Source organism: Bos taurus, chromosome 3 (genome assembly GCF_002263795.3).
Source record: "Bos taurus isolate L1 Dominette 01449 registration number 42190680 breed Hereford chromosome 3, ARS-UCD2.0, whole genome shotgun sequence".
NCBI classification, from domain to species: Eukaryota; Metazoa; Chordata; class Mammalia; order Artiodactyla; family Bovidae; genus Bos; species Bos taurus.
Window position 1 is genome coordinate 120118611 of NC_037330.1, and position 22076 is coordinate 120140686.

Sequence of the window (22076 nt, forward strand, 5' to 3'; positions counted from 1 at the left end):
CAAAACCGACAGCAGTTCCATACCCAGCCATGGCGGAGTTGTCAGGACCACGCTCAGCCTCCCACTGTAAACAACTAGCAAACTGGCCCCAGCAGATGCAAATCACTGTTTTTAGACGTGGCAGAAAGGCAGGGAAACACATGGGGATGAGCCCTACCATCGCCAGATCTGCCCAGAGGCGACTTACAGACCTCAGGCACGGGCAGGGGGCGCTTGAACAGCTCAGCGACTTTGATGAGTTGAGGAGATGAAGGTCAGAGTTTGGGTGGGTGGCAGCAGCTGGAATGTGTGGCTCAGAGTCTGGAAAGGAAAGCATTACTTGGTAACAGAGCTCCAGAAATCTTCTAGGGATTCACTTGTCTCACTACCGCTGGTGTTTAGTCGGCCAGTCCTGTCTGACTCTTTGCGACCCCATGGACTGTAGGCTGCCAGGCTGCTTTGTCCATGGGATTTCCCAGGAGAGGGTTGCCATTTCCTTCTCCAGGGGATCTTTCCAACCCAGGGATTGAACCTGCATCTCCTGCACTGGCAGGCAGATATATTACCGCTGAGCCACGAGGGGAACGCGTAGACCACGTCCATGCGCAAGCGGTCCAAGCAAAGAAGACTGAATAATTCCCAAAGCTCAAAATCAGCAGACATCTGTGCTCCCACCAGTCAGAATACAATTCTTTTGATCCCTCCATCCCAGAATCTCCCAGCCCAGATTCCCAAATAAATCAAGTTTATTCTGGGCTTAAGTATCCCTGGAGTGACATCTACCCAAAAGTAATTCTAGAAAAGCTGAAAATCAGGCCTTGAAGGGTCAAATAAGTCTTCAAACAATTTAACTGCCTGACAAAACAAAGCCCACATTCTTCACAGAAGAAAGCATAACTCAGATGCTCCACACTGTAGAAATGGCCCGAATTCAATTTTAAAAACGACTCCACACATGCCAAGTCGCAGGAGATGACTACACACACCAAGATGCAGGAGAAGATGATGTATAACTAGGAGAAAAATTCAGTAGGAATTTTTCTATAACCATTAAAGACATAGATTCAAAAGTTTAAAATTGTAACCACCAAAAGAAAATCAGAAGACTCAGATACTTTTATAAGGGAGTTCTACCATACATACAAAAAAAAAAAACCCCAGATATTTCCAATCTTATACAAACTGTGTAGGAGAACAAGAAAAAGACGGGAAACAGAAGGAGAAAAATTCTATCCCTAACTCATGCACTGAGGCTAAAACGACCTTGGTATCAAATGAGACACAGAAAATTTAAGAAATTAAGATTTAGACCAATGTCCCTGATGAACATATGATACAAAAGTTCAAAATCTAGCAAGAAAGTCAAACAGAAAACAAAAATGATAATGTGATAGGTTTATTTCAGGAATACCAGTATGGTGATATAATGGCTTAACATTAGGATAGCTATTAATAAAATTCACCACATGTCAGATTAAAGAGGAAAATAGGTCAAGTGAAGTTCTTCATAGATACTGAAGAAGCATGCAAGAATTTTCAAAACCCATTTACGATAAAACTCTTGGCAATGTGAGGATAAAAGAAAACTTTAATCTTATAATGTGTGCGTGCCAAGTTGCTTCAGTTGTGTCTGCCTATGCGACCCCATGGACTTAGCCCACCAGGCTCCTCTGTGCAAGGGATTCTCCAGGCAAGAATACTGGAGTGGGTTGACATGCCCTCCTCCAGGGGGTCTTCCCGACCCAGGGATTGAACTTGGGTCTTCTGTATTGGCAGGTGGGTTCTTTACCACTGAGCCACTGGGGAAGCCAATCTCATGATATGCATCTACTAAAAATCTACCCAAATACCATACTTAATGCTGAAATATTGGGGACACTTTCTTTAAATTCAGGAACGAGTTCAGGATACCTACTGTTACCACTTTTGTGTAAGATTGTAGCAGAGGTTCTTGCCCGAGTGATAAGGCAGGAAGACAAGATAACAGTGGCAAAAGATGGGCTGGACTAGAGTAAAACACACTGTCATTATATGCCGACCATCTGCTTATCTCCACAGAAATCAAGAGGGCCCACAGACAGATTATCTGATTCAGTGGGAAGGGTCAGCAAAATTGCTAGGAACCAATCATGTTGGTACGCAGTACAGACAAAGAGTTTTAAAAGTATCTTTTAAGGTACCATTTAAAGAAAAACCGCAAGTACTAAGTACGTCTATGGGAATAAATGCAACAAAGGATACATCACATAGTACAGAAAATCTAAATAAATGAAGAACCATAATCTGTTCTTAAAAAAGAAATTTCAGTATCTTAAAAATGTGTATTTTCACCCAAATGAATCAAAACATTCAGGTGTAACTTCAAACAAAATTAGGTGGGTTTTTGTGTGTGTGTGAAACTGGACAGATTGCTTCTAAGAATTTCTAAATAGTAAGATACTACCAATACCAGTAACAAGCTTGAAGAAACACAGAAGGTAGAGAGCATGTCTGATAACAAGACTTAATATAAAACTGAAGTAATTAACACAAGGTGGTTGGGACAAGTAAGTCACCACAATTGTAACAGAAGGGACACCAGAAACAGGCCGGCACACACAGCCTTCTAACATCAGAAAGGAGGCTCTGCAGACTGATGAGAAGAGAAAGGGGCGCTGAGAAAACTGGTGTCATGGACTGAATGCCTGTGTCCCCCAAAAGTCCTATGTCGAAACCCTACCCTCCAGTGTGACAGCGTTAGGAGGCGGGGCACTTGGGAGCCTCGTGCCTTTAGAAAGCTCCAAGGGGACTTGCTTCCTGTCTCTGCTCTCAGCCCTGTGGAGACACAGAGTCAGCCATCTGCAGCCCAGAAGAGGGCTCTCCCCAGAACCTGGCCATGCTGGACCCTGACCGCGCTGCTGCCTTGATCCTGGACTCCCAGCCTCAAAACTGTGAGGAAGTAGCTTCTGCGGTTTGTAAGCCCCCAGTCCGTGCTGCTGTTCTGTTACAGCAGCCTGGACAGACTAACACAACTGGCCAGTCATGTGGAAAAATACACTGTGAGATCCCCCTTCATCCCCAAACAGAGGCCACGTGGACTGAAGATCTAAATGTGAAAACACAGTTTCGGAAGAAAACAAAACGTGTTCTCTCCATGCTCACCTTTAAGAAGGATTTCGAAGCCCATGAAAGATGCCAAATGGAAAAGTCCAGGCATCAAAATACTATTAAAAGGAGAAGAGAAGTCCACCCACCCAGCCACACGATCAACAAGGACTCACGAGCAGAACATGCAGAGAACAGACAAAGTCAAAGAGACACAAAAGGAAAAAATGGGCAAAAAGATATGAACAGGCAAGATACTTATTTTGCCTTAAAGGACATGATACTCAACCACAACAGTAATTAAGAAAGTGTTGTTTAAAACCACATCCATCAGGTCAGCATTAAAATGTCTGCAACCTCAGCTGTTGTGAGGATAGAACAACAGGAACTTAGGGATCATGGGGGAAAAGTTTGTTGGTTCAACCACTTTCAGAACAACAGGGCAATTTCTAGTAAGGCCGCAGACCCTGTGGCCAGCAGCTGCACAACTGGAGATGCTGTACACGAGCCCAGGAGGCAAGACGGAGGGAACGGAGACACCTAACTGTCCCCGGACCGGAGACCGCTCAGTCACACAGGAGCGCTGTCCAGACGTGAAAGTGGATGAAGCGTCCTGGGGAATCCGACAACTCAATTCAGAGAGGAGCAGACAAATGTGTACGGTGAGGTCAGCCCACAGAGCCTCACGCCCTGGCACACTGCTGAGAGCAGGGGAAACAACGGCGCTCCGAGAACGCTGACACTGAATTCAGGATGGTGGGGACGCCCCAGGCCAGGGGTCCAACCGACTGACGCTGAGGCCTCGGCGTGAAGCCCCAGCATGTCAGCACTGGGGACAGAGCCCTGCCTGCCTCTGTGGGCCCGTCTGCAGGGTGGCTAGGACAGGCCCTCCTCCTCCCCCACCCCGTGAGGATTAGGGGTGTGGGCCTCTGCGGCACAGCAGTGAGGCTCTCAGGGCTCATGGGCCCAGTGGGGGGCAGGAGTGGGGAATGAGGCTGAAGAGGGGCCCTGGGTGCAAGTCTGCCTGCAGAACCTCCACAGCAGTGGGGACACTCTCACCCCCTCCACGCCCCCACCCCCAGAGGCCCATGGCCACCAACACTTGGGGCAAACAGCAGCAGGTTCTCTGCAGAAATGGGAGAAAACACCCAGGAAGCACGGCTCCTCTGTGTGGGTGCGGCCCTCCAGATTCTGGCACCGGGGGCACAGCCTGGCTCGCAGCTGCCATCCCTTCACCTAAAGCAGACCTGCTGGCGGCACCCCCACTCTCCCGGCAAGACGGGGGAACACATCCACTCCCCAGCAGGGCCCCTAAGATGAATGGACCAAGGCCCACCACGTGCATGAGGGGAGTAACAGCTTCAGCATAAAATAATGCAGCAGAAAACAGGCCCTGTGAGAAAGAGAAAACAACTCAACAAGCAACAAACCTCTCTAAACTTATCAGAATGTTTCGAGAACACACTGCATTTTCAAAACAAGAACAGGGTGCTATGAAACGGGAGCTCACAGAGACAAGGCAGATGGTGCTCTTAGTGATAAACTGTAGATGCTGAAACACAAAATTCCCCCAGAGAACTCCAAAATGAAGTCCAAAAATTGTCCAGAAAATAGGACATAAAAGAGACAGAATGAGAGAAAACACCAGAACACCGAAGACCAACGCATGAATCCAAGGAAGAAAACAGGAAAAAGGAAAGGGGAGAAATGTGCACAGACAGGAGAATAAAGCCTGTCTTCCGTTGGAAGGCCCTGCTGAACACCAATACACACAAAAGCCCACACCGAACCCGTCCACGGCTGGTCGGGAATCCACAGATGAAGAGAGGACGCTAAGAGATCCAGGGAGGGAAGTCGAGTTGCTGACAAAGACTTCTCTTGAGCACCTGGTGCTGGTGACGATGACAAAGCCTTCAGCATGAGTTACTGACAAGGAGGGCCCCAGACGGAGCAGCAACCCAGTGTGAGGACAGAGCGAAGATGCTCTCGAGCAGCCAAGGACTCACCACCCTTTTCAGGAAGTCATACAAGGATGTGCTCCAGCAAAAGCAACACAGGAAGCCAAGAAAGCAGCCGCTCTGGGGCCCATCAAACAGAGAGCTCCAGCCCAGGGGATGCAGAGAGCAGCAGGAAGGAGGCGGCTTCCGGGGCGAGGATGCCAGGAAAGAGGGCACTCAGCAGGAGAGAGGGAGTGACTGAGAAGCTGGGGGAGGGGAGGACAAAGCAGATGCACTCAGACACTAGGGAGAGCTGTGCTCTGCTCCGCCCTGACCCCTGCCTGGCCCCACATCACCACTCAGCCTGGAGCTGCCGCCCTCCCGGGGTGGGTGTGGAGGCTCCCGGGGAAGAGGAGGACCAGGGAGGAACAAGCAGGTAAGGGCTGCAGTCTGTGTGTGCGAGCGTGTGTGAGGATGTGTGTGTGAGTGTGTGTGTGAGAGAGGGTGTGTGCACGCAAGTATGTATGTGTGAGGGGTGTGTGTCACAGTGTGTGTGAGAGGAGGTGTGTGTGTGTGTGAATGTGTACGTGTGAGGGGGTGTTTCTGTGAGAAAGAATGTGTGTGGGGGGGAGTGTGTGTGTATGTGAGTGTGGAAGAGAGTGTGTATGAGTGTGTATATGTGAGGGGGTGTTTGTGTGAGAGAGAATGTGGGTGTGTGGAAGACAGTGTGTGTGTGTGTGTGAGTGCGAGACTGTGTGTGTACGTCTGAGTGTGTATGTGTGAGGGGTGTTTGTGTGAGAGAACGTGAGCGTGTGAGCGTGTGAAAGTGACTGTGTCTCCGGGTAGCCCTCCAGTCTGCCCAAGCGCGACGGGGAGCAGAGTGACCGGCCCGGCGCCCGGCCCGACGTCTCCCACCACCGCACAGACCCCCAGCAGCCCTGACGGCAGGAGCAGCAGGGCCGCCGCCCGCCCACCGGCGCCCTGTGTGGGCGGGGCGTGAGGCGGCCGGGGGCGGGGCGTGGAGTGGGCGGGGCCGGGCGGGGCGGGGCTCGACCCAGAGCTGAGCCGGGATTAGCAGAGTAAATCCAGGGATAGAGAGGAGCGGACGGTGTGTTCCGCTCCGTCCGGTGGCACCTACCGGACTGCCAAGGGGCCGGGCAGGGGTGGGGAGCCAGCTCGGGTGGTGTGGGTGGGGAGCCAAAGCCCGCAGGGGGGCTGGCGGAAACGCAGAGGGCTCAGGAGGCTCGGGCTCCGCTGACCGCTGACCTTGAGTGTGTCCTCCCCCCTCCAACATCTCCAACACCGCGGCCCCCTCACCGGGGCCCGGAGGCGCTAAACCGGGGGCGCTGGGGGAGCTTGGGGTCACCGCTGGACCAGAAGCCAGGGTCCTGGCGGTGCTCCGGAGTTCAAACGCAAACCTGCTCGAGCAGGTGGCGCAGGAAGCACGGGTCTGCCAGTCGCCCTATCTGCCATCTCGCCCTCCCCCCAACCCTGGGCTGCCTCTGCGGGTGGCGCCAGGTGGGAAGGGTCCCCTCAGCGAAGGGGACAGCCCAGCGGCCTGCCCGTGTCCCTGGGCACCCCAGCTGAGGAGAGCTTGGGGGAGGGCATGGCCCTCAGAGTTCTCAGAGGGGCGCCTGGCTGTGGGGCGGGGGCGGGGGGAGACGGTGCAGGAGGCACACGGGGCAGGCGTGGGGAGCCCTGGCCTTTCGGTCTAATACTGAGTGTAGAGCGCTCTGGGGAGCACCCGGGACTGGGCACGGGGGTGACCCCAGCCAGCCGCTCTCCATCCCAGGGGAGGCGGCCCAGGCCCCTCCAGGCTCGGAAGGGTCTCAGGCCTGAAGAACTATAGGCCAGGGTGGGGTTCCCAGCCCCCTGGCAGCAGGACCCGCGCCCTGCTCACCCACCTTGGCTGGCTATTTGAGCTGAAGGGACCTGCTCCTGAGGCTGGGCACCCCCATCTCCACCTCCCACTCAGGTCTGTCCCCCCATTCTTGGTCCCTCCCCCAACCCCATCCCACCTCCGCAGGGCCCACTTCCCTGCTCTGCTTCCAAAGGATGCGGTCAGCCCTGGGTCAGCAGCGGCGACACCCAGGGACTAAAGGGGGCCAAGGCTGGTGGCTGGGGCCCCTCGGCCCGGTGTGTCCGGTGTGACTCCCAGCTTGCTGCACACCAGCCTCCACCTGGCTGTGTGTGGCCGGCCCCGCGGGAGGTCGCAGGAGGGCGGTCTGTGGGAGGACACGCAGGAGGGGCACGCCCGTGGCGGGCAGCCGCAAGCCCTCCTCAGGACCCTGACTCCACGCCGGACGCTCAGTCTCCCTGTGGAGCACACCCCGCGGACAGCCCTCCGCCGCCCTCAGCTCCAGGCCCAGCACGGGATGAGCTCCGAGTCCCCGCCCTGGCTGGGACCCGGCCCCCTCAGCAGCTTTCACAGCCCGGGAAGCAGACTGTCCCCGTTCACTGCATCTCCCAGTCAGTGGCCTCTTTGCAACGGTCAGCCCAGAAGGTTCCTGAGCCTTGACCGCAGTCGAGTGCAAACCTGAGACCTGACCCAGCCCGCAGCATCCTCCACCCTACACTGCAGACGCTGCAGGCGCCGCCCCCGCCTCACTCCTGACCCCCGAGCCCCGCGGCCTCAGCCGGGGCGGGTGGCCAACCACACCTGCAAAATGGCCGCCGCAGGTACGGCCCCCGCCCCCACTCCAGACCCCAGCGGCTCGCTCAGGGAGATGGGCACGCGTCTCGGTAAAGGCCCCCCTTACAGTCCGAGAGCGGGGGGCGGGGGAGGAGGGAGGCGGAGGCGGCGGTGCTGCAGAAGCGCGCGGGGCGACTCCCCGGGGTTAGGACGCAGACGGCCCTGCGCACACTGGCCTCCCCGCACCACCGCCTCACCGCAGCCGCCGGGGCCAGCCAGCCCTTTGCCCTACGGTCTTCTACCCCAGCAACGCTGGCATCCCCGGGAGGGGCGGCCGCCTGGGGTGGGGTCCGCGGATCTCGGCGGGAGAGCCCCCATCCCCGGGAACGTGGGCGCGCATCGCGCCCGCGCCCGGCGGGCCCCATGACTCGGCATTCCCTCCTTCCCTCCCCCTCCCCGCCCTGCGGCCCGCGGTCCCCCGCCCACCCAGCGCCTGGCAGACGGCTGACCCTCCCTCCCCACCGGGATGCTGTCCGGGCCCCTCCCCGAGCGCGAGAGATGCCTGCTGGGTTGGCCGGAGAGCTAGGGAGGGAGGCAGCTTAAAGGACGAGCCAAAAAGGCTGCGCGGCGGCGCCCCAGTCACCCGAGCCCCGGCGTCCGGGAGCGCCTCCAGCCGAGACGTCGCGGTCCCGCAGCCCCCTCCCCTCCTGCGGCCGGGCCACACCTGTTACTGGGGCGCCGGCTGCGTGGATGCAAGCCGTGTCCGCAGGCGTGCCCTCCCAAACCGTGAGCCTTTCTGTAAGGGAGAAGGGGTCTCTTGGGAGGAGGACGCGACCTGGACTGAGCGCTGGGCACTCCCGGCGGCGCGCACCAAGCCGGCGGCCAGCCCTCCCGCCGCAGCCCCCGCCCGCCCGCTTGCCCGCCCGTTTTGCTCCCCGCTCCAGCATCCGCCCTCCCCAACCCCGGGGACCAGGGCCCCTGCCTGCGCCCCGCCGCCCGGGACACCCTCCCTCCGGCCGGGCCGCGCCAGCCGCGCCCCCTCCCGGGTGCCCCTTCCGCCTCTCTCCCCTTTGCCCATCCCTCCCCTCCCCCGCCGGTGCAGTCCCAGCCCGGGCCGCTTCCCGGGTGTCGGCTCCAGCCCGGGCGAGTGGAAGATCCGGGAAGCGGAGAGGGTTTATCGAGATGCTGCCTGCGCCCTCCCCGCAGCGACCCCGCCCGCGCCAGACCAGCGTCCCCCTGCAGCCGAAGCCGCAACCAAAGGGCCTCTCCAGAGGGCCGTGCCTCGCTGCGCAAGAAGGGCGGACACTCCTGAATTTGCCCCATTGTTCTCCGCAGGGACGGGGGAGGGTCGGGGAAGGGAAGGGGCCGCGCCGAGGGCTCCGGGCGCGAGCTCCCCGCCGGGGCGCTGGGCGCAGGTGCGGGATGCGGCCCTGGAAGCCTGGCGAGCCGCGGCCCTACCTCTCCGGCGTCACTGGTGGCGGTCGCGCGGCATGAGCACCGGCAGGGGCGCGGGTCCCGAGCGAGCGCAGAGCGGCTGCTGCTCCCCGGCTGCGCTGGGCGCTCTGACGGCGGCACCGCGTGACGGCTGCGGGCCCCCGGCCCGGCCCGCCCCGCGCCCCTCCCGCCGCGCTGGTTGGCTGCGCGCGGCGCCAGAGCCCCAGCCGCCAGCTGGTTTGTCGCGCGGGGAGAGGGACGGGCGTCGCGGCCGCCGCGGGGCCGGAGGGGGCTGGGGCCGGAGGGGGCTGGGGCCTGGGTGTGACATCACCGCTGACGGGCGGCGCCCTGGTGGGGAGGTGGGGGCCGGGCAGCGCAGCCGGGACGCGCCGCCCCCTCCTCTAGCGCAACCCCAGCTCACGGGGCAACCCCGAGGCCCCGCGACCATCCACCTGCATTTGCCAGCGTGCCCCGCGCGCCTGGCCCTCCCCAGCTCGGAGCCCTTTCGCGTGAAACCACTAAATCCCTACCTGCCCCACCCGCGATGCTGGCAGGACAAACGCGTCGACGAGGAGAGACAAACTCGGGTGGGCTCCTCTCTCGGGGAGGGGGCGTGGGGGTGTAAGGGGTGTGGGGACACGGACTCCGAGGTGTAACAGGTGGGTTTTTCGATCGCGCCTGGCGTTCGGCCAGAGCATCGCAGACAGCCCTCAGCGCGGGGATGATGCAACCGGCCGGCCAGCGGGCCTGCCGCCTCTCCTCCCGGCATGCCTCGGGGGGGAGACCCCCACCATCCTCTGGCCCCCACGCCCCCGTCCCCACACCCTGTTTCTCCAGCTCAGCTCGTTGAGACCAAGTCACTGGCGGCCCTCGGTCCACAGCCGCAAACCCCAGCCTTCGTCAGCCCCCCAGCCGGAAAGCAGGTCACCAGGGACGGACTGGCATCTCTGCCTGCCACCGGCCTCCATCCACAGCCCCACCGCTGGGCATTTTTGACAAAGCCTCCGGCCAGCTCACCCACCGGAACTGCGGTGACGTCATGCCGCCCCTTCCCACGCAGCCCCTGGCGCCTGCACCCTTCCTCCCCAGGGCCAAGCCTCTGCGGCGTCCAGCAGGTGCCAGGCGCTACCCTAAGGGTTTGCTCCGTTAACCATTTAATCCCCACCCGGCGTCTGAGGGAGATGCTTCACCTCCGCGTGCAGCGTCCGTGGGGCCTGGGCCTTGAAAGTGGCAAGGGCGCAGGCACATACAACCACCCTACTCTCCAGAGTCCCAGAGAGCCTCTGTTTCCTGGAACTACCTACATAAAAGAGGAATTATTGTTCTTCCAAATTTTTGGTGGAAACGGCAGAACTACGTGGGCCCCAAGGAGGTGAATCTTTCATCACTCCCTGTGTTTCATACTTATCCCTCTGGTCAAGTGCTCTATTTCTTGAGCTAAGTCTGGCATGTTTCTAGGAATTAATCCATTTCACTGCAATTTTAGAATATTCTTATATCTACTGCTTTGAACCTTTAAACCATAACTTTGTAACCCTCCTAAATTTCTGACCTTTTTAAAGCCACAGAATTCCTCCTGCAGCGCTGCCTCAGCTGGGCCTCACAAAATCTGGATGAGCAATGTTTTCATTTTCTTCAGATCTGAATATTTCTTTTTAAAATATTTATTTATTTGGCTGCACCAGGTAAACTTGACAGGTTCAGAATGAAGGTCAAGGAGTCTCCCTGTTTCTGGCTGGAGGTTGCTGCTCTTCTTCCTTCCTGCAGACAGGTTTTGAAAATGATCAGACCTGTGTAACAGAAATGTCCACAGCATAACAAACTTCCTTGCTGTCACCTCATTGCATTGTGGAAAGGAGGCCACCCTCAGAGACTGGGAGCCACACGCAGCTTGCGATCTAAATAACAGTAAAGTGATCCCACACCTTGAATGAATTTTCTGGAATGCAAGGATGGTTCAGTATTAAGGACTCCATCAGTATAATCTACCATTCTAGTAAGTCAAAGGATAAAAAGAAATAGGATTATTTTAGTAGATATTGAAAGGCTTTTGACCAAAGGGCCACCCACTTTTTGGTTAAAAAGCAAGTAATTATACCCTTTGGGGAAAAGATGCCTTCTTCTTTCACTCGAGGAAAAGCAGCCCTTCAGGGTCTTGGAGGACAAGAGACTAGGCAGAATTAGTGTCTGGCTTCATTCTTCATCAGCTGTCTGACTCCAGGCAAGTTCACCAGCACCTGGGTCTGTCACCTCTCCTGCAGGTGGGATAAGAACAATGCCAACCTCAAAAGGCAGTGGTGAGGATTCGTGCGTGCAGTGCTAGGTCCGGGGCTGGGCACACAGCAAGCCCAGTACCAACAGTAGCTGTAATGGTGAAGCAGCAAAAGAATTCCCGTTTAAAGAGGGATGTTGTCTCTGGTTTATTTAGAAGTATCAGCCAATGCAATTATAAAGGAGAAAAAAAGGTTAAAACATTGAAGCAAAAGAGAAACAAAATTATCAATATTTGCAGATGATGTAATTCTCTACTAAGAAAATTTCAGGGATGAGTGAAGAGCTATGGGAAGCAGTATGTTAATGGGAAGGTAAGAAAAGTTATCACCAAGAAGACAACAGTTTCCATAAAAACAGACCAGAACCAGTTAGAGCTTATAGTGGAGGAATCCAATCACAACAGCATTAAGGGAGGGAAACTGCCGGGAAATAACAGGGAATGTGCAGGCTTCCTGTTCACAGAGAAAGTATACAGGAAAACTCGAAAATTCATGAAAAGAGAGCAATTAATGGAAAAGCATTATATACTCTTGGAAAGGAAGAATTACATCGTTTAAGGTCCAGTTTTCCCTAAATTATGAGACTGCTGCGCTGCCTACTGTGCTAAGAGGGCAGGTCAGTTTTCCTAAATTAAAGCTACACATTTGTTGCAATCCCAGTCCAGTGTTCTTGCCTGGAGAATCCCAGGGACAGGGGAGTCTGGTGGGCTGCCATCTATGGGGTCGCACAGAGTCGGACACGACTGAAGCGACTCAGCAGCAGCAGCAAGTTAAAGAAGAAGCAAAAGTGAAAGACTAGTGGGGAAGTTTGTTAGAAAGAAAAAGAGTGAAGAGGATTTGCCCAGTTAGGTCTTAAACATATCGTGAAATTCTGAAACATATCATGTCATCTAAAAAGATGACAGTATTAAAGGAAACAGATCAAAAGTTTATGATAAAGGCATCATTTCAAAAAATTTGAAGAAAATAGATGATTTTTATAACTAGTGTAGGATAATATGGGAAATATATAAAGTTGGATCCCCCTTGACACAACATCAAGATAAATTCCAATGAGGTAAACATTTATCTGTAACAATGACATTTTAGGAGACTAGAATGCATTGTGAATGGATGCACTCAGCATCTCGGTGCACAGAAATCAGGATACATAAGCTGATTGCCCCAAAGAAGACAGAAGGACTACATAAAAATTAAGCATCAACTGATAAAAACAATAATTAAAAAAAAAACAAACATCTACATGGCCCAAACATCATAAACAAAGCCAAGAGACCAACCCCACCCTGGAAAAACATTTCAAAACATATGATGACGAAAGGAACTTCCTAAAGGAGTAAAAAGCTTATGTAAACTAATAACAAAAATTGTAAGTAACCACCAGAGAAATGGCCAGGAACTATGAGGGGGTGGAGGGACACTGCAGAAAGAAAATTGCTCAATAAGCGAAGAGAGTCCTACTTAAAGAAATGCAGGTCAAAACAGTGCACTATTTTTTCTGACCTAGCACACTGTACAAAAGGTGAATGTTGGGTGACACGTGTGTGGCGAGGGAGTGGGGAGGTGAGCTCTCCGCACTTGGCCGTGGTTGGCATCAGCTATTTGATTTCCCAGAATGTGTCTGCATTTAAGGCGCCCCTCTCCTTGATTCAGCAATCCCATGGCTAGAAATTTGCCCACGGTATCTACATATGAAAATTTGCCCCAAGAAACAAGATAAGCAAGGGGTTCACCCATGGGCACTGGCTAAATGCATCAGGGTGAACAGGAGAGATTTCTCTGGTGCTACTGAAAAGAACGAGTCTTAAAAGTTATGCGCTGATGTGGAAAGATCAGCAAGATGTTTGTTAAATTATGTAAAAGGAGCACAGGAGAGTGTGCATAACATACCCCACCAATCATAAGAAACTGTTAGCCGTGTTTGCCATGGTGGAGGCTACTGTTGGGGAGGGAAGCCAAGGATACATTCATGTATATATTCCTGTATATGTAGTTTGAATGCTCTCATCATATTCAGGTATATTTTTGTAGGTTAATGGCACTGAACTTAAGAGTAGACATTAAGACCCATTTTCATTTTTCACTTTTTGGGGTACCATTCGCAATACTAATAACTACTACATTAAATTGTTTAAGTTTTAAAAATCTTATCAAAGCTGTAGACTTCCATAAGGCTGAGAGACAAAAAGACTCCAGTCCATCCAAATACTCGTTAAGTCATATAAAACTGCTGATGCTCAACTAGTTTTGACTATGAAAAATAGTAATTTTAAGTGGTTTAGCCTCATAAGAATGTTGTAGAAAAAATATATCACAAAATTCAAAAGACACAAACCAAGTCCTTGCAAAGAGGAGAGAAAAACACCCCAGGCATCACAAACCAAAAGGGAACTACAAACCGTGGTGGTGGCTACACCAAGGGGAGCTGCTCCAGGGGTGGGGATGGTAAGGTCTGGACAGCAACATGCGGGTGCAGAGGGGACCAGGGGAGTCAGGTGGATAAGGGGTCCAGCCGAAGGAGCTCTGTGGGCAGGATGAACGACTGTCCAACACGGGTCATCCTTGGGGCGTGAACCTGCTTGAGTCCTCTGAGCAAAGTTGGGAAGAAAAGGGTTGGGCCAGGGCTCCTGCCTGGCGGGCAACCAAAATCTAGGCCAAGTCATGGCTCAGCAGAAAAGCCAAGGGTCGGTAGTGGGGTTGGGGAAGCAGGGAGCTAGGTGGAGCCTGTGCCCTGTGCTTGAGAAGGATCCCTGAACTTTCAGAAGGAAGAATAGAGTATTGAAACAATATTTGCAGAAGTACTGGCTTAGACTTTTCCAGAATTGTAGATAGAAGTGCTTAGTGAGGAATCAGTATGATCCCAAGTAGGAAGAAGAAGACCCAATCTGCAGAAACCAGAGACAATGAATAAGTGAAATGATGGGGTCAAAAGACAAGTCACCTGAAAAGAAGCCACAGTCGGGGTGGGTGGGGGATGCGCGGCTATGGAGCCAGGTGGGAGCCCTGGAAGAGTCTGAGAGGACACGTGGAATGTGAACTGCTGCGCTGTCTTATCCCCGGCCTCGTCTACCCAAGCCCTCTGCGCCGCGAGGACCACAGAGCATCTGCTGTTTTTACGGCCCAGGCCCTCGAGACCCCGCCCCACTGGAGGCCCTGCTCAATGGAGGCCCGCCCATTGGAGGTGCAGTCTGGTTGCCTTGGCAACCCCCCCCCCCCCCGCGGCAGAGTTCCGGGCTTGGCGTGCCGCAGGGGAACGCGGTTGCCACAGCAACGGTGGGGCGTGTCCGGCCTGGCACCGGGAGCCGAGTGTTCATCCCCGCAGACACAGATGCTGTTGCTCCTGAGACGAGAGGGCCCTCGGGGTACCGAGCCAGACGCGGAAGTGAGGCCAGTTCGCGCGGTGCTCTGTGGGCTCCAGCTGCCTCGCGGTGGGGTTCCAGATCCAACGCCGCAAGGCCCTTAGCGGCACTTTCGGTTCAGTTCAGTCGCTCAGTCGTGTCCGACTCTTTGTGACTCCATGGACTGCAGCACGCCAGGCCTCCCTGTCCATCACCAACTCCCGGAGCTTACTCAAACTCATGTCCATGGAGTTGGTGAGGGGAAACTGAGGCCAGAAAGGGAAAGACTTGCTCCAAGTCAAAATGCTGGTGTCCAGGCAGGATCCTGCCAGTCCAGCCAGGACCGTTTTCGTCCCAACATTGGCTGCAGCGTGTCCAGGCCCCAAGGTGACCTGTGCGTCAGTTTCCCCGATCTAGTGCATCCTGTGTCCACAGAGTGCTCCTATCTGGTGGAAGCCCACCTGTCCCCCATTTAGCCCCTGGAGGCCTCTGCCCCGCTCCACCAGGGCCCACCCGAAGTCATGCTCTCTCTCCAGTTTCTGCAGCCTTCCCATCCTCCAGAGTCCCATCTGGAAGCCCCTCCACGCAGCCTTCCGCCTTCCCCCACCCCACCCGGGCTGGAACATCTCCCCCCTCCGAGCTCTCTCTTGCTTCATCCTCAGAGGGTCTCATGTGGTTGTGTTTAAAGTGGACCCATTGCCCTCCTTGGGGTTCAGGGAAGAGCAAAGCCAGTGTGTCCACACTCAGGTGTGTAAACTGTCTGAGAACCAGGCTGTCTGGTGCATCCCAGGCAGGAGAACACAACAGATCCCCCAGGCTGGTGGCAACACCCGTGCCACCACCCAGGGACTTCAGCGACGGTGCAGACAGGACTCCTGCATGACCCGAGGGGCTGCTGGGATGGGGTAGAGACCAGACACTGGCCACTGGCCTGGGTGCTGGGAGAGGCCCAGCAGAGACCCTGTCATACTCAGCACAGGCAGGGGCTGGAGTCCAGAACTGGCTGGAGACTACAGTCCCAGGGCTAGACTCTGCAGCAGGCTGAGCCCAGGGTGGCCCGAGGCTGAGCACACACAGACACAGAGTGGCAGCCAGGCAGAGTCTCAGGCCCACGTTCCGACACCGCTCCGGGTGCAAGTGACCTGGGCCCCGCCAACCTTTGTGTCACGATGCAGAACTTGCAAAGTGCGTCTTTTCGAATATCTGTGAACGTCTGAGCTCCTTACACACAGGTCCCTCTGCACAGGGAGGCACAATTGTCAACCCCACTTTGCAGATGAAGAAACTGAGGCTGAGATACTTGGAAAGGCCCTGAGGGTTCCAGGTGCCTGTGGTCAGCCTGAGCCAGAACCCTGACTGAACACTTTCCATGACTCCAGTAGCTTCTCTGGGGCCAGGCAGCCCCTGAGCGGGTGGGAGGAAGCAGGCTCAGGGTGACCGCCCATGCCCTGCATTGTTAATGGAGGCTCTGCTTAGCTGGACCCACGAGCGCCTCTCCGGGAACTGGGGCAGGGCTGGGGTGCAGCCCAGGAGTCTGAATCTGCAGGAAGGCACCTGCTCCCTGCATCCTCAGCCCCGTGTCGCTACAGATCACGGGGAGGAAGGCTCGGTGTTGTCAGACTTTATGAAGAAGGGAACCGACCTGCAAGAGAGAAGCAGTACTGAGTCCCAGATCTTGAACCTGGAGCAGAGCTGGGGGACCGGCAGCCTGTGGGAGAGGAGGCAGGCGAGACCCCCGGGGCTTCGGGCTTGAGAGGCCCGGGGGGACCTGCCCTGCGTGTGGACAACTCTGTGGGCGCTGTGCGTGGGGCGCTGGAGGCAAGCTGCTGACTCAGTGTCTGGCCTGCAGCAGCTGGCAGCCGGGCGGCTGGGCTGGGCCAAAGTCCATTGTGGGGGGCCACGTCCACAGGCCAGCTGCTGTTGGTCGCTCCCTCCATGACCCAGAGCAGGAGGAAATGCTGACCTTTTAAAGGTCAGTCAAAACCCCCAGCACCCCTCTCTGGCCCCTCCACCGTTTCCCCTCCTCTGTGCATCTGCAAAGACCCCACAGGCTCTGAGCTATGTCTGGGCTTTGGGGGCGAGGGCACAGGAAGGGGATCCTTCTCTGTGTCCTGGACATGTTACTCGTTAGGAGGGCTGCTCATCAGGGTCTCCTGCTGCCCACCGCAGGTCAGGGGTAGGAAGGCTGGGACTCCCCAGTGGCACGGCAGGGATTCTGTCAGCCTGCTCCTAAAGCCAGGGAGGGGCTGGGGGCTACAGCCGGTACTCGGGTTCAGATGAGGAGGGTGTCCCGCCTGCTGCTAGACGCTGGCGGGGGCGGAGAGACACTGTCCTGCCCAGGGCAACTTTGCAGCCTTAGAGAAGACAGAGCCATCCTCAGGAACTTTCTGCCAAGTGGGAAGGGCGGCCGTGGCAATGTCCAGGGGTGTACAGGGCACCCTGAGCCCCTGTGTCCCCACTCTGTCCCTGGAGGCTGACAGCTCTGGGCTCTGCTTTGGTTCCAGCCAGTGGGAAGGTCCCGCAGGAGGTGGAAGGGCAGGAGGAGAGGGTGGGCTGCATGGCGGCAGGTCTCCCTAGCGTCTCCTTTTCAGAACCCCCATGTGGGACACAGGCTGCCACCCGTGCCGAGGACTCTGATTCCCTAGCCAGGTTCTGGTGTGGAACCTCCTTGTGCCCCCCAGGCCGGGCAAAGACACCCAGCGCCACTGACTCCTGGGGCTCCCTCCCTCAGGGGGTGCTTAGCCCTGCCCCCCACCAGAATAAATAGCCCTTCGTGAACTGTCTACAGCTACCCCAGAAGTTTCCTGCTGGAACCCTCACCAACCCAAGCTGTGCTGTGCTGTGCTTGGTCGCTCAGTTGTGTCCGACTCTGTGACCCCACAGACTGTAGCCCGCCAGGATCCTCTGTCCATGGAGTTCTCCAGGCCAGAATGCTAGTGTGGGTTACTGTTTCCTTCTCCAGGAGATCTTCCCAACCCAGGGATCAACGCTACACCTCCTGCCCTGCAGGTGAATTTGTTTACCACTGAGTCACCGGGGAAGCCCAGATAATGAGTAACGACAACAAAATTCAACAGAGAGTACAAGAAAGAAGTTAAGGTAAAACCTGATGTTATGAAATAGAAAATAAATAATTTTTAGAAAGAAAAAAATGATTGGTTCTTTGAAAATGAGAAGAAAATATAACTACAGAAAAAATGTTTAAAATGCAACATTTATATAAAAAGTGAAAATCTAAATAAAATTGATAGCTTTCTAAGAAAATATTACCCACCAAGACTTTCTCATAAGGCATCATAGGCTGGATGCTTATGCCCCAACAAATTCATATGTTGAAATTGTAACCACCGCATGCGGTGGTATTAGGAGGTGGGGCCTTGGGCAAGTGACTGGGGCCAGAGGGTGGAGCCCTCACAAAGGGGGTTAGTGCCTTAGAAAAGAGACCCCCGGGGGCCTGCCACGTCCCAGCACGTGAGGACACAGGAGTGCTCGGGTGTCTATGAACTGGAGACAGACCTCCCCAGACGCCAGATCTACTGGCACTTTGGCCGTGGACGTCTAGCCTCCAGAACCGTGAGAAGTAAATGCCTGCTGTTTACAAGCCCGCGGCCTGCGGCGCCCTGTTACAGCAGCCAGAGCGGCCTGAGGCACAGGGAGAGAAGCCCTGCGTGGTCCATCACGCGGGGGGAGGTCAGACGCAGTAAAAGGCCTGACTTCCCTCACACGGGCTCGGGCGTCAGGGACTGTTGCAGGGGCAAGTCCTGCCAGCTCCTCCAGGAACATCATACGTGTTATTTATAATGATCTAAAGCAGAAGCAAACAGGGCACCTTCCCTGGCTTGTTCTCTGGAGGTGACACAGTCCTGAGATTGACAGCAACGGCAGCAGGAAAGGGAGACTAAAGACGACACCGCTTTCTAATGCCAGTGCAGAAATCTTAGGTGGCGTTGAACAGTACCGTTGTCTTGACCATGTGGAATTTGTTCCAAGAATGAAACGATGGTTCAATATTCAGAAATCTTACAGTGAAATTCATTGCGTTAATAGTATACAATAGGAAAAATCATGTTATATTGATCAATGCTAAAAATAGATTTGATAAAATTCAACAGTTACTCCTGATATACATTCTTAAACTCACAATAGCATGAATCTTCCTAACCTCAAAAAAAAATAAATCAAATCTTAACATCAAACACAGCCTTCATAACTCTCAGACACCGTGTGTGCGCGCTCACTCACTCAGCCGCGCCCACCCCTCTGTGACCCCGTGGACTGTTAGCCCACCGGGCTCCTCTGTCCACAGGATTCCCCAGGCAAGAATACTGGAGTGGGCTGCCATTTCCTACTCCTGGGGATCTCCCCAACCCAGGGATTGGACCCATGTCTCCTGCATCTCCAGGATTAGCAGGCAGATTCTCTGCCACTGGGCCACCTGGGAAGCACCTCAAACATGGTACCCTACTCTATTTTCAATGTGATATTTACACGTCCCTGAACTTGCTTTATTTATTTTCTTTTTTCTTTTTTAAATTATGAAAATATGATAACACGTTTACAGGAGACTTGGAAAATACAGAACAACATCACGTACAGTTCTACTCTATATTGCAATTGTTTGCTTTATTTATTGTTTACTTCCTTTCTTCCATGGTCGAGGATTTCGTTTGCCTTGTTCATGGCTGTTCACCCAGAATCAAGAGCAGCGCCTGGCATGAAGCACAGGCCAAAGAATATTTGATGAATGGCTGAATAAATGAATATTGGGAGGAACAACTCAACATATTTCCAAAAAGGTTAAAAATCAAACAAGGATGCGTGGTATTGCTGTTCAAGTTCAGCATGATTATGATTCTTCTATTCCATGTGAAGACAAGAGGGAACGACTGTCAGACCTAAGTGTGGAAAACAAGAAAGTTACACTTTTCAGATGAGGTATTTTCACTACTTAGAAAATTTAGGAAAACAAGGAATTTAGTAAGGTGGCCAAATGGCAAATCGACCAGAAAAAGTTCCAGCTGTAAATGTGAGCGAGCGCAGTGCTGAGAAGGATTCTCGGGGAGAAAGGCGGGTGACCAGCAGACACAGACGCGCTGGAAAAGGTGCCCAACCAACAGTCACGGTCACGGCAGTAACGACAGCACCCACGGCCTTCAGGTCTACGAGCACCGTCTGCGCGGCCCCAGGGGGCCAGCCCGCCTGCCGCCCTGCTCTGGGGCTGCGGCTCGGAAGGTGAGTGATGACACTCAGGGTGTCACCCCAAAGGGCGATCATCACGGAACTGCTCGACACCCCAAAATGAGCAGCCCCTGAGTGCACCCGTGGACGGGTGGGTAAGTGAAGTGTGCTGTGGTAAGTCCTACCAGGCAGGGTGAGGAGGCCAGATCTGCACACAGTTGCTGGATCAACCCCCAAACACGCCGGGTCAAAGAGGCAAACGGCCAGTGTTCCCCAAGTGCATGCGTCTACACGAGACTTTTACCTGTTGTTTGCCATCCATGCAGGCGTAGTAAAATTATGGAGGCATGCATTTAGTTCTACTGACCTTGGAGTTGAGTTCCTCTGGGGAGGGAGGAAGGAGAATGGGGTTAGGGAAGGGTCATTAGAAGCTTCGACTGTCTGTGAGATATTCATGGCTTTGGTCATTAATGAGGTGTGAATTTGCACACAGCGAATGCTCAGATGTGTGCTGGTTGGTTTCGACAAATACGCAGCAAGCCAGGCCCCTTCCCGCCACTTCCAAAGGTTCTCACGTGTCCCTCCGTAGTCCATTCTCCGCCCCAGACGCGACCTCGGAGCTGATATCTAGTGTCAGAGGTTCCTTTGCTGATTCGAGAATCTCGGTAAATGGAATCGTACGCTTCCATGTCTGGATGGTTCCAGCACAGTACTTCTGAGCTTCCCCCACGCTGTTAAGACATCAGCAGGCTCTCCCTTGTCACTGTTGAGCAGGGATCCCTTCCGCAGCTATGCAGAAATTGGTTTGCCAGAGTCCTGCTGACGAACATCTGGGTTTCTAGTCTCTGACTAGTATTAATAAAGCTTGAACATTCTTGTACAAGGCTTTGGAGAGGACATATATATTTTTAGTTTCTCTTGAAACTAAAGGGGAAGTGCTGAGTCATAGAAAAAAAAATCTGTGTGTAGATATACATATATATATACTTTCCAAGAAACTGCAGTACAATTTTTCACTGCCATCAGAAGTGTAGGAGGTTCACAACCTTGCCAACATTTGGTAGTGTCAGCCTTTTTCATTTTAGCCATCCTATCTTCCTTGATAGTCCCTTGATGACTAATGATCAGCACTTTTCATGTGTTTTTTGACCACTTGTATATGTTCGTGTGTGTGAGTGAGAAGTTGGTTCAAGTCTTTACCCATTAAAAAACAGTTGGATATTTCTCTATTATTAAGTTGCAGGATTCTTTATGTAACACGGATGCAATTCATTTGTCAACCGTGTGCACCTCGGATATTTTCCACCAGTTTGTGATTTGGCCTCTTTATTTCTGTGATGATGTTTTTGATGAGGAGTGTCGAGTCTTTCTGAAGCTCTCTTTCTCTGTGTGTGTGTGGTCAGTCTATGAAGTCTGTGAATGTTTCCTCCTGGGTTTGCTTCTAACTTTTACCTGTTTGTTGTTTTTGCTTTTAGCTTTAGGTTCATGATGCAACCTGAAATGACATCCAGTGGTCCGAGCAACACGCACTGAGCCTTCCTCTTCCTGGCCAGCCACACTGGCCCTCGACAGAAACCGCTGGCCGTGTGTTTTGGGTCCGTGTTTAGACACTCCGTTGTGTTGCATTGATTAATTGGTCTTTTCTTTTTTCCAGTACCATGCTTTCTTGATTACTGTAGGCATCAGTACATTTTATTATTTTAAAAAACGGGAGCTGAAGCAAAAGGAGGAAAATGTTAACATTTGTTAAATCTAGTGGTGGGCACAAGGGTTTTGAAGCCTCTCAAAACATTTAAAAACATTAACATGTAATGGAAAACAGGTTCCAGTCACAAGAGCAACAAAAACTTATCAGTTCCTAAGAACAAAGTAAGTGGACAAGCTCTTTATTTAAAAAAAAACAAACAAACAAGGTTATTGAAGATATTGAATTTATATGAGTAATTGAAAGATAGAATACTTTCCTGAAAGGAAAGACTGAGTATTATAAATTTAATGTAATTTCTATAAAAATCATAGGAGTATTTTAGGAAGGTAAATTCATCCTCAAGTTAATCTAGGCAAAGTCAATAAGAGTGAACAGCAAGAAAAAATTGAAATGAGCAAAAGTAAAAATGCTAAGGGAAATTGATCTACCTTATGGGAACTCAACTTCAAAGCTATGATAATGATAATAATTCAATTCTGGCAAAAGATAAATCAAACAACGGACAGACAATAA

At 53.5% G+C, this 22076-nt stretch overlaps 1 protein-coding gene and 2 long non-coding RNA genes across 27 annotated transcripts in view; 1 reads left to right on the plus strand and 2 right to left on the minus strand.

Annotated features, from left to right (window-relative positions):
- Nucleotides 1-9196, minus strand: part of KIF1A (kinesin family member 1A) — an 87805-nt gene extending 78609 nt beyond the window's left edge. For all 23 annotated transcript variants that reach the window (XM_005205062.5, XM_005205061.5, XM_059885307.1 and 20 more), the window contains exon 1: nt 9091-9196. The gene's annotated coding sequence lies outside the window, so the exon portion shown is untranslated. The remainder of the gene's footprint in view (nt 1-9090) is intronic.
- A 1500-nt stretch (nt 9197-10696) lies between these two features.
- On the minus strand, nt 10697-14601 carry LOC132344962 (uncharacterized). 2 transcript variants are annotated; one of them, XR_009494055.1, is made up of 3 exons: nt 14281-14601; nt 11165-11321; nt 10697-10856 (listed from the first exon to the last, which is right to left on the minus strand). It is a non-coding gene; the product is annotated as an uncharacterized lncRNA (long non-coding RNA). The 2 variants fall into 2 exon arrangements; XR_009494054.1 differs by having other exon boundaries at nt 10698-10827.
- Nucleotides 14602-14612: 11 nt separating this feature from the next.
- Nucleotides 14613-21724, plus strand: LOC132344963 (uncharacterized). 2 transcript variants are annotated; one of them, XR_009494057.1, is made up of 4 exons: nt 14614-15064; nt 17640-17776; nt 19337-19909; nt 21331-21724. It is a non-coding gene; the product is annotated as an uncharacterized lncRNA (long non-coding RNA). The 2 variants fall into 2 exon arrangements; XR_009494056.1 differs by having other exon boundaries at nt 14613-17776.
- Nucleotides 21725-22076: the final 352 nt, after the last annotated feature.